Genomic DNA, 9,179 nt, shown 5'->3' on the forward strand with positions numbered 1-9,179 from the left:
CGACGAGGGTGGGATTCGAACCCACGCGTGCAGAGCACAATGGATTAGCAGTCCATCACCTTCACCACTCGGCCACCTCGTCAAGGGGGCATGGCACCCGCAGCCATCCCTGGGTGGGCTCGAACCACCATCCTTCTGGTTAACAGCCAGACGCTCTAACCCATTGCACCACAGAGACCTGGCACAGGCCTCCCCTCGACTCTCTCTATGGTGTAGCAGCTGCTGTGGGACAGATGGGGCTCCCACCCCATCCCTTGTGGGGGTGCAGGGGGGTGTTACCCTGTAAGTGCTAGATTGACGCAACAGAAACATTCCCCTGCCACAGAGGTGCAGGCTTTGGCTTCAGTCTCCACACCAGGAGAGACCAAAGGGGGAGTTTGTTTTCTAACAGATGGCTGCCTGCTGTTAAAAATATGTCCAAGCTCTATTCATTTTTCCATACTGGCAGTCACACAATCAACCACATCTCATTTTGCATTTAACATCTCTTGGCTTTGAGCATCTACGTTTAATGCCTCTGCTTCTCAACTGTCCTGCTTATTTTACTTGGTAGGCAAATGATTTCAGCAACTGCCCAGACTTTGAGAAGGCATCAATGTTAAGGTTGTACAGGTGAAACTTGAAAAATTAGAATATCATGCAAAAGTTCATTTATTTCAGTAATGCAACTTAAAAGGTGAAACTAATATAGGAGATAGACTCATTACATGCAAAGCAAGATGGCTCAAGCCGTGATTTGTCATAATTGAGATTATTATGGCTTGCAGTTCATGAAAACCCCAAATCCACAATCTCAGAAAATTAGAATATTACATGCCATCAATAAAACAAGGTTTGTACATAGAACAATATCGGACCTCTGAAAAGTATACGCATGCACATATACTCAGTACTTGGTTTGGGCCCCTTTTGCAGCAATTACTGCCTCAATGTGGTGTGGCATGGAAGCTATTAGCCTACGGCACTGCTGAGGTGTTATGGAAGACCAGGATGCTTCAATAGCGGTCTTCAGCTCTTCTGCATTGTTCGGTCTCATGTCTTTCATCTTTCTATTGGCAATGCCCCATAGATTCTCTATAGGGTTCAGGTCAGGTAAGTTTGCTGGCCAATCAAACACAGTAATCCCATGGTCATTGAACCAGGTTTTGGTGCTTTTGGCAGTGTGGGCAGGTGCCAAGTCCTGCTGGAAAATGAAGTCAGCATTCCCCATAAAGCTCGTCTGCAGAAGGAAGCAGGAAGTGCTCCAAAATCTCCTGGTAGATGGCTGCGTTGACCCTGGACTTAATGAAGCACAGTGGACCAACTCTAGCTTCACACTGGACTTCAAGCATCTTGCAGTGTATGCCTCTCCATTCTTCCTCCAGACTCTGGGTCCTTGGTTTCCAAATGAGATGCAAAAGTTGCTCTCATCAGAAAAGAAGACTTTGGACCACTGAGCAACAGACCAGTTCTTTTTTTCTTTAGCCCCGGTAAGACGCTTCTGACATTGTTTGTTGTTCAGGAGCGGCTTGACAAGAGGAATACGACATTTGAAGCCCATGTCCAGGATCCGTCTGTGTGTGGTGGCTCTTGATGCACTGACTCCAGCCTCAGTCCACTCCTTGTGAAAGTCCCCAACACTTTTGAATGGCCTTTTCCTGACAATCCTCTCCAGGCTGCAGTCTTCCCTGCTGCTTGTGCAACTTTTTCTTCCACACTTTTCCCTTCCACATAACTTTCTATTAATGTGCTTTGATACAGCACTTTGGTAACATCCAACTTCTTTTGCAATTATCTTTTGAGGCTTTCCCTCCTTATAGATGGTGTCAATGATAGTTTTCTTTTTTTTTTTTTTTGGTAAATTTTATTTGAGTTTTCACAAAAAAATACAAATAAAACATCTTTTTTGAAAGTAGCGTAATCCCGGGTTACATTTCTTCGTACAGACACAAATTCAATTTCATGCTCATTTTTATATTCTATTCCATATCTTATTACTGTTTTACATTTTCTACATAGCTTCTCCCCTCTTTTAATTTTCTCAATTTTATTTTAATTATCTCATCTCATCTCAATTCAAATCATTATATTTATACTTTTTGTCTGTCCTGTTTCAATTTCATATTATCTTTTCTCATTAAACAAAGTTTCTCCTGTAGTTGCTGATTGGAGTATGACACCTTTATATCTTTTAATTTTATCCATTTTAACTCTTATTTAAGCTTCAATATATACCTTAAAGTTATAACATTCAATATAATACATAACTTACATTCGGATTCTGCTTGGTACATTCTTAAAATACACACTATATTCTTAAAAAAAATAAGATTATAAATATATGTAATTAAAACAACACATTCCATTCCAAATTCTATCATTAATGTTAATATTCATTAAAATCTTAACTTCTTTAACATTACTTTTCAATTAAATATCATACTTCTATGGGAACAGTTATAAGCTTTCCATAATTAATTCCCCCCCCTTCACTTATATTTTATAATATAAGATTGTTAAATTAGTAACTCTGTTGTTAAAATGAATCTATTTTCCCCATTGACTTTGTCAAAAGATTGCAAAAGTTGATCACAGGACTCCAGGACACTAACTGTTTTAAATGTGAGTCAATTGTCCAAGATCTGAATGTAAATAACGTGACCATGGGGATGTTGCAACGGTCATAAGTGTGAAAAACAGTCATAAGTCACTTTTTTCAAAGTGACTTTGAACTGTCACTAAGCAAACTGAGACTACCTGTATATGAAATGTGGAAAGGGGCTTAAGAGGACTCGTGTTCTTATATTACCATTGAAGGATCCACACGGAATAAGCCATATCAGTGGAGTGTGGAAAGAGCTTGAGAATTTGCTGTCATTTACCATAAAAAGGATCCACGCAGGGCAGCAGCCATATCAATGCAGCGAGTGCAGGAAGAGCTTCAATACAAAAAGGTGTCTAAAAATCTCATGCAATGGTCTATATTTGAATAACAGTCCATATTAAAACTAAATCTCCTTCAATATGCATGCATAAATTACCTTCCTACTCCAGACTGGAAAAAGCTGAATTCTAAATCCTGCCTGTGGTTTTTGTAGGTAGGAGGTTGCAAAGAAAAAGTAACAGTGGGGATTAAAGGAAATTTAACTGCCCTGTCAACAACTCTCCTGCCTATTAGTTAATAATTGCAGGTTCCCCAATTGTTTGGAGGAACTGCATCTGAACAACAACAGGTCCCTGCTGGGTCTCAGGATGAGGAAACCCGATCATCATTTCTCCCTTTAGAGCAGAGGTGCGGGGAGGAATATAATCCTCCATCCCTTTCTAGAGTTCAGGTTGTTCTTCCTTTCCTTCATACTGTTACAATCTACATTTCCACCCTTGCTTCTCATTATGAAAGCAAACCACAGCAAATTCTGGGGAAGAAATTTGATGGAGGCTGAATTGGAAGAAGAAGTTCAGAGTCTGCGGCCTGTGTTGTGAGGGTTTCTTCTTTGCTTTTTCGGTTTTATATAAGCGTGGGGGGGGGGGAGAATTTAAAGCATGCTGGGATTCCAGTCAAGCATCCGCTAAGGAAAGGGATTTTTGGAAACTGGAAATATAATTGGGACAATCACTCCAGGAACGGTGGTAGATATCTGCCACATTGAAAAATGCTGCAATTTACAAAGGAGTTACTACTTCATGAGGATGAAAATAACGGAATGTAAACTGGGAATGTTTTTTCAGTCCAAAGTGTCTGTATCGGAGATTTCTCACCATAAACCTCTGGAAGAAATGTCAGAGGAAGAGCTCTGAAAAGGAGCTACTATTTAGAAGCGCTACAAATGGACGTGCAAAGGCTTTTCTCCAGCGAAGGTCCCAAATTCTGATTTTCTGTGAGGATCTCAACCAAAACTTAAATGGGTTCTATTTTGTTTTACCTGTAACCTTAAATTAATTAAATACGGTTGGTATGATTTCTTTTCAGTCATATGTTTAATGAACTTTGGGTCGATTGCAAATTACAAACATGAGATGTTTGGAAGGGCTTACGTGAGGGTTTTGGAATCTCATGCTAGCTTGAAACGCCCACTTAACAGGAGACCAAGTGGAGAAGCTGAGAGGAAACTAATTTGCCCGAAGATCTGAATTTACAGCAGGAGACAAGAGTCCCAAGTCTCAGATCCTACCTTGGTACCCTCAAGGGCACCGTTCTCCCTCATTCTGAAGACTCGTATCTGGTGCCAGGGTTCTCTTTGATTTTCATAACTTCGGTTCCATGTGAAGTCATGGCTCTCTTCCTCCCGCTGGGATGGAGACATTGTCTGGCTTTGCTGCGCGCGGATCCCAGAAAGGTAAAAGGTGAAAGAAGGCATGTGCCTACCACAACTTGAACCCAAGTTACAAGATTGGCAACTCTGCATGATGCCCCTACACCAGGGGGTCCCCAACCACTACCCGTCCACGGCCTATAGGCCTTCAGAGAGATGTCAAGAGGGAGCTGTGATCTTCAGCAAGTCAGCTGGAAGGTAGCTGTCAGCGTTCCAAGTCAATCCACTCATAGAAAGCAGAACTCTGAGGCAGTTAGATTTCCCCAAAGAACAATTTATTGGATACGTCATATTGACACAAGTGGTGATAAACCGACTCTGAAAGTTTCCACGGTTTTCACCTAATTAAAAAGTGAAAGTTCCCCTTCCCCTCAGGTCATCGGTCACTGTTAGGGATATACACCCTAGCAGAATGTGCAACGGCAGTCAGTCAGGCAGGCAGATATATGAGATAAACGTTGTTGTAGCTTACACTCAGTAAGACAGATACACTGTGCCAGTTAAATAGTTTTTATTCCAGTAAGATTGTTAGCATAGTCAAACAGTCCATATATCATACACTAAGTTCAGTCCGTCCAGGGATTAATCAGTTGCAAAGTCCAGTGTCGAGAAAGAGGTCAGTAAACTTACAAATTATCAATCCAGTAATATATCTCTTTTTGCAGTAGAGATATGAAGAAAATCAAACCTCTTTTCTTCGTTCAGCAATAGCAGGGAAAACACGCAGTTATCACCATCAATCCATCATTGTCAGCAATCCAGTAAAAGCCAGCAAACAGTGAGCTCTCTTGCTCCTCTTATGGTGATTTTACAACCGCACCCAAAATACATGTTTTACATTCAAAGTGACACACACAATCATAGTCTATATATATTATTTTACCCAAACTAAGTTAGGTAACCATGTTATTCCTAACAGTCACATTGTCCAATAGAAGTGCTGCCAGGTTGCTTGATTACGCCACTCCTCAGCCACCTGCTAGAATGACCTTGGTTCCCACAAGAATACTTTCTATTTTGACTGCAAAGCCAAGCTATTTAACTCCCCCCGCCCCCCTGCCTTGTGGCAGCCTTGAAGCCTGAAAGACAGGCTCAGCCATGTTGGCTTCGGGGTTGACCATAGTAAGCCTGGCAACCTTGACAAGGTTGTATGCTCTAAAGAAAGTTTTCAGGAAGCCTCTCCACTCCCACCTGGCCCTTCTGCCTGTCTGAAAGCCTGGGTGGTAGAACAGGGGTCTCTTCGCAAGCCCCCAGCAGTTGGGATTTTCCAACCAAGGAGAAAGTGAAAGTCTCAAAGGCAGAGATTCTCCGGCTTTCTTACAAAACTTCCCACTTACAGGACCAGAGGCTGGAGTTGATGAACCTTCCAAGGAGCAACTGGAGGGATGAAGGCCCCCTTGTCCTTCCCTGGTGGTCTAGTGGTCAGGATTCGGCACTTTCTCCGCTGCGGCCTGGGTTCGATTCCCAGCCAGGGAAAGCTTTTGTTTGCAAAAATCCCATCATCCTGTAGGTGGAATTTTCAAGAAGGATCATTTTTCTGACTGAATTTTTCAGAAAAATGCCTTTCCTTTTCTTCCTTTTTCTTTCCCCTCATCCCATCCTGTTGTGACTCGGAGGCTTGAGCCTGCTCTGTTAGAAGACACAGGCTCGAGTAATGAGGAAGAGGAGGATTTGGCCTTGAAGTTTGAGCCTGCTTTGCTGGAAGTTTCGGAGTCGTCTTCCTCCCCAGAATCTTCCTCCCTGATTGTGCCTCAGGTGTCGGCAGATAATCAGGGGAGAGTGCCGGAGTCCTTGGCTGAGGATCAAACCGAGGAATGCTGGTTTGATGCAAGGCAAAGACGCAGGCAGAAGAGGGAAATGCAACGTAAAAGGAAATGTCAAATCAGGGACTAACTTGAGAGACTGACACGCCTCTCAGGAAATAAAAGAGGGCGTATTAGCTCTGAATCCTCGTTTGGGACAATTTGTTTATTCGTAATAGCAGCTTGACAAATGCCTTCTTGTGCATCTTCTTTGTACTTTTTAAGTTCCATTTTCAATTCATCCAGAAGTAGTGCCATTGTATAAATTTTTAAACAACCACCCGTCATTCAAATGCAGTAACCAAGAATCCAAAGATCACCAAGTAATCCAAATATACGCAAGCTGTTTCTTTTTGCTTTTTTTCACTTTCTCTTCCTTTCTACTATTTAGTTGCCAAGTTTCAGTTAAAATGTATCTTTTAGAAGTCTTGTTGAAGTTTTACTGTAGATTCCTTTTAATTCCAGGCAGTCTCCTTCTTTTTTTTTTTCTCCAGATGCTGCCCTTTTATTCTTTTTCTCTCCTTTCCTGCTTATAAAAACTTTTTAGTGTCCAGAAATCTTTATTATTCCTTTGACATTTTGTTTTATTTTCAGCCTAATTGCCTGTTGATGTCAAAGCGGATTTTTTCCCCGATTTCTTATTTAAGTCTCTTAGTTGTCAGTATAGGGAAAGGGAGAGAAGAAAAAAAACCCAAACCTTTCCCTTTTCACTTTCCTTCGCTGCTTCAGAATCTTCTTTGGGAACGATGTTATTTTTTTTTTTAGTTTAAATTCCAGGGTACCTTAGTTGTTGCTTTTGCAATTTAACCCACCCAGCCAAAACTTTCACTTCTTATCTTCCTCCTGCACATTCTTTTCTGGTCGAGTTCTTCTTTGAGGTGGCCATTTCTGACCACCGCTGCAACCGCCTTCGGGAAAGGGAGTAATGGCCAGCTTAGGAGGAGAGATGCGGCTCTCCTCAACCCTGCTGGCAGTCTCCCCCCTCTTCACCACCTCTACGGGGTGGCTTAGTCCCAAAACCAGCCAGCTCGGGGTGCTCCAGCGGCGAGCCCAGACCGAAACTGCGCACGATCGTGGATTTCTATCGCCGAAGAAGCTCAAACTGGAATCCTCAATGATGGTTTTCTGTATAACTGTCAGGTCAGCAGTCTTTCCCATGATTGTGATTCCTACTGAACCAGACTGAGAGACCATTTAAAGGCTCAGGAACCCTTTGCAGGTGTTATGGCTTAATTAGCTGATTAGAGTGGGACACTTTGAGCCTAGAATATTGAACCTTTTCACAATATTCTAATTTTCTGAGATTATGGATTTGAGGTTTTCATGAGCTGTAAGCCATCATCTCAGTTATGTCAAATCACGGCTTGAACTATCTTGCTTTGCATGTAATGAGTCTATCTCCTATATTAATTTCACCTTTTAAGTTACATTACTGAAATAAATGAACTTTTGCACAATATTCTAATTTTTTGAGTTTCACCTGTGGATGGCCTAATCTTTGCAACAGGCAGCTGTTTCAGGACCCTGGAGAGCTCCCACCGAGGACCGTCAGAGGAAGAAGCCCAGGACACGTGGGGTGATTCCTCCCCACTTTCAGCTTAGTCACTGATTGTGAATAAGTCTGCCTTGTTCTTCCTTCTGCACTCTGGAATATTTTTTAAAAAATGCAGATGATGGCCAAATATTTAGGTGAGAAAAAGGATCGACTAGGGGAGAATTGAAGCCTCCAGATGAAAAGCTGGGTGCTGCATTCAATCCATCACCTTTGCTCTGAATCAAGCAGGCCGTCCCTGGGTGGGCTCGAACCACCATCCTTCTGGTTAACAGCCAGACGCGCTAACCCATTGCGCCACAGAGACTTGGCATAGGCCTCCTGAGCATCCATAGCTGGGGCTGGCTAGACAGCAATCAGATGCCTTGGTCACAAGACACAGTGTGTTCCCCTCTGTCGCCATCAACTGTGAAAAGAGAAATCCTGGATATAAATATTGCTTGAGACAGACTCCCAACAGCTGTGCCAGTGGTGTAGGGGCATCATGCAGGGTTCCCAATCTTGCGACCCGGGTTCGAGTCCCGGCTGGCGCATGTCTCCTTCCACCTTTTGCTCTTCTAGGAAGTACAGGCAGCATCATCAGATGACATTTTTCACCTCAGATTCTGTTTTAGTGGGAGAAAAAGAGAAATGCTCTTGATAGCTGGCACTGACATCACCTTGGATCCTCAGCAGGAAGCAAAATGTAGAAATAACTTCAGGATTTCCTCTCTCTTGTGCCCGGGTACTTCCTCTGCTTTTGGTTTGTGAAGATAACCACAGCTGGAAGTTTCATGTCTCCTGTGGGGAAGGGAACCCATGAGCCATTGAGCCAAGGAGGATGGGTCAGTGAGCTTGTCAAATAGCAAATATCTTAGCCCTGAGGTGGTGCATTTAATCTCTCCTGTCCTGGAAGATCACCCAGTTTAGATGGTGACCAGGACAGATTAGAAATGAGAAATGGCCAGTTTTCCATAGTGCTCCAGAATGTGTGAAGCCATAAAACTCTTATGGCTTCTGTTCTGCCTAGTTGGTGGCTTGGGATGACTAGTCGTCTTTAGCAAATAGTTAGAAGTATCCTCTGCTTATACACATTCCCTCTTGGGTAAGAGAGATAAGAAAATGGGATGCTTCTTCATCTGGAGGGAAAGCTATTTCTTGTACATGCATAGAACTTGAAATGATCCCAATGTTGAGAAAAAGATGTGTTTCTGCCTGGTTTCGAACCAGGGACCTTTTGCGTGTTAGGCAAATGTGATAACCACTACACTACAGAAACCAGACGTGTGAGTAGCTCTCAATTAGCCCACCCATATCTCTTGCTGGCCATTCCAGATTGGTGTTTGCAATACAAGAGAACTTAAAAAGCTGATTTTTTTTTTTTAGAGATAACAGATAAACAGAGTTGGAAGGGACCTTGTAGTTCATCTAGTCCAACACCCCACCCCACCCTGCCCAAGCGGGAGACCCTACACCATTTGGATGGATGGATGTCCAATCTCTTCCTGAAAGTCTCAAGTGATGAAGCTCCCACAACTTCCAAGGACAACTTCT

The 9,179-nt window shown here is 42.7% G+C and overlaps 5 non-coding genes across 5 annotated transcripts; 1 reads left to right on the forward strand and 4 right to left on the reverse strand.

Annotated features, from left to right (window-relative positions):
* Positions 1-82, reverse strand: TRNAS-GCU (transfer RNA serine (anticodon GCU)). Its single transcript has one exon. It is a non-coding gene; the product is annotated as a tRNA-Ser (tRNA).
* Positions 83-104: 22 nt separating this feature from the next.
* TRNAN-GUU (transfer RNA asparagine (anticodon GUU)) lies at positions 105-178 on the reverse strand. The gene has a single exon. It is a non-coding gene; the product is annotated as a tRNA-Asn (tRNA).
* A 5,518-nt stretch (positions 179-5,696) lies between these two features.
* TRNAE-UUC (transfer RNA glutamic acid (anticodon UUC)) lies at positions 5,697-5,768 on the forward strand. The gene has a single exon. It is a non-coding gene; the product is annotated as a tRNA-Glu (tRNA).
* Positions 5,769-7,879: 2,111 nt separating this feature from the next.
* Positions 7,880-7,953, reverse strand: TRNAN-GUU (transfer RNA asparagine (anticodon GUU)). Its single transcript has one exon. It is a non-coding gene; the product is annotated as a tRNA-Asn (tRNA).
* An 878-nt stretch (positions 7,954-8,831) lies between these two features.
* Positions 8,832-8,904, reverse strand: TRNAV-AAC (transfer RNA valine (anticodon AAC)). Its single transcript has one exon. It is a non-coding gene; the product is annotated as a tRNA-Val (tRNA).
* Between the last annotated feature and the right edge of the window lie 275 nt (positions 8,905-9,179).

The sequence above is a fragment of the Notechis scutatus genome, chromosome 2 (assembly GCF_049901735.1).
Source record: "Notechis scutatus isolate UNSWTSFEM ecotype Mainland chromosome 2, rNotScu1.2, whole genome shotgun sequence".
In the NCBI taxonomy this organism is placed as follows: Eukaryota; Metazoa; Chordata; class Lepidosauria; order Squamata; family Elapidae; genus Notechis; species Notechis scutatus.